The sequence below is a fragment of the Zeugodacus cucurbitae genome, chromosome 4, assembly GCF_028554725.1.
Source record: "Zeugodacus cucurbitae isolate PBARC_wt_2022May chromosome 4, idZeuCucr1.2, whole genome shotgun sequence".
NCBI lineage: Eukaryota > Metazoa > Arthropoda > Insecta > Diptera > Tephritidae > Zeugodacus > Zeugodacus cucurbitae.
In genome coordinates, this window is record NC_071669.1 from 27,387,841 (window position 1) to 27,390,102 (window position 2,262).

The window sequence follows — 2,262 nt, forward strand, 5'->3', positions numbered from 1 at the left end:
TCCTGTATTGTCAAGGCAACATATAAGGCACTTGGTTGCCTCACAGTGTGAGAATCTGGAAGAAGTATTAATACTGAGGCCACATTCAATCTCAAAATTCGTGTCCAGCGTAGGTATCCGAAAAGATGACTACTCCTCATGGACTACGTCACGGCATTCTATTATATCACTAATCCATAGATTTATTTCTTTCCACTCTTTATTTCAAGCTTGTGTTTGTGACACTGTGTTGTGATGAAAACGGGGGATATGTACACACTAGTATATACATATTTTTATTTATATCGGTGGGTGTCAAGGTTTCATACATAAGTCCTTACGAGCTTGAAATATTGGCCATTTGGTGGAAAATTTTGGGTCTTTATTATGAAATGCAAAACATCCAGTAGCGAATTATGCTACATACATGAATGCAATTGAAATTATGAAAATATAACTGTGAAAATACTATTTTTACTCTATCGTATTTAAGTTTTGCTTCAGAATTTTGATTTTCGACTGTTTTTTTTTACATGGTTATTTTGCTAAAAAACACAAAAAAGGTTAAAATTTCTGTCGTAATCTTTTCTTCCATCATTCTTGATATATTAATTTTATGTAATACTATATTAAACTTTCATGGATGTTGGGCTAAACCGACAGAATGAGTCATAAGCTACAACGTAATTTTTCCCTTATTTGAAGTTTGCCTCCAATGCTAAATAAGTATATGCCTTCAAATTTCGCATTGAGCTTAGTGTATAATATTATCATTAATTATAATATGTATAGATGTTGATAAAAACAGATGTATGGACATAAAAAAAAGGTGCGTGGAGTCCCTACGCGCGGAAGAAGTTATACTTCTTAATGATAATCCAAGAAATGCATATCATTTTGTATAAAAGAAAACTAGCGAGAGGGAAAGGATAAAAATATGGTGGAGTGACCAACACTTTCTTAAATTCACGTTTGTTTGAATCATTTGAATCACTATTCACTGTGTACTAATACTACAAATAGTACGTCAATATTATATATCACGAATTAATTAGTAAATAAACACTGTCTACAGAAATGATCCTGTGAAGTCTTAACTTTTCAGCGGCTAACGCAGAGTATTTCAACCAAAAGTGACACAAAATAGTTGAGAATTCGTAGAAATGAAACAAAAACGAAAGAAAAATAATGCGCAAGCATACAAACATACATATGTCTACTGTACTTATTATATATATATACTAGGGCAATTCACAATCTGGTGCATATGGTTTTGCATATTTGAAAATGCAAATGAGCGAGGCGTATTGTTGCTTTTACACTAACAAAATATACAGCGAATTTGCCATTGCAAATATGCAAGGTCATTTGCACCAGCTTGTGAATTGCCCTACTGTACTTATTGACTGCATTATTATATATATTTATTTGTATAAAACCTTGGAATTTATTCATTGAAATCAAAACTCAGAAGTCGTTTTATCCATTGTAACCGAGAAACATCATTTCTAATATGCCACAAGACAAAATTAGAAATGAAGTTCATAAACCTCACGCTGTCAGATAAAACGATATACCTTCTCATCGCGGGTGCTAATACTTTCGATTTGCAAAGAAAATAAATGAAGACTGACTACAGAAATGATCCTGTGAAGTATAGTCTTAACTTTTCAACGCAGAGTATTTCAACCAAAATTCACACAAAATAGTTGAGAATTCGCAGAAATGAAACAGAAACGAAAGAAAAATAATGCGCAAGCATACAATCATACATATGCGTACACATGTGAATATGTCACCAACCAAAAATTTAAACATTGCTCTACAAAAACAAGAATTGCTCAAATAGCATAAGCATCAGAGAACTGCAAAACTCACTTTTTCCTTGAATCAGCTCATACGCAAAAATTTCTATTCAATTCCAATCACTGAGCGAAGCACAGCGTTGAGTAAAAATCAGCTCATGTTGCCGAACCGCTCATTCGCGTACAATGTGAGCCTTCGGTCCGAAATGCTTTGCTCACGTTTGCTCACTTCACGAAATGTTTAGCTCACGTTCGCTCACTTCACGAAATTTTTAGCTCACTTTCGCTCAGTGATTGGAAGTGAATAGAAACTTTTGCGTATGAGCTGATTCAAGGAAAAAGTGAGTTTTGCAGTTCTTTGGTATACATATACAATTATATATGTACATATATATATGTATATATGCATGTGTGTGTGCCAACGGATTTTACAAAACCAGTAGCGCTGCTGGTTGCGCATTTATTCAAGCACAGTGAG

General features: G+C 33.8%; 1 pseudogene; it reads right to left on the reverse strand.

The window, feature by feature from the left end:
• Positions 1-1,444: 1,444 nt before the first annotated feature.
• Positions 1,445-1,643, reverse strand: LOC114805139 (small nucleolar RNA U3; annotated as a pseudogene).
• Between the last annotated feature and the right edge of the window lie 619 nt (positions 1,644-2,262).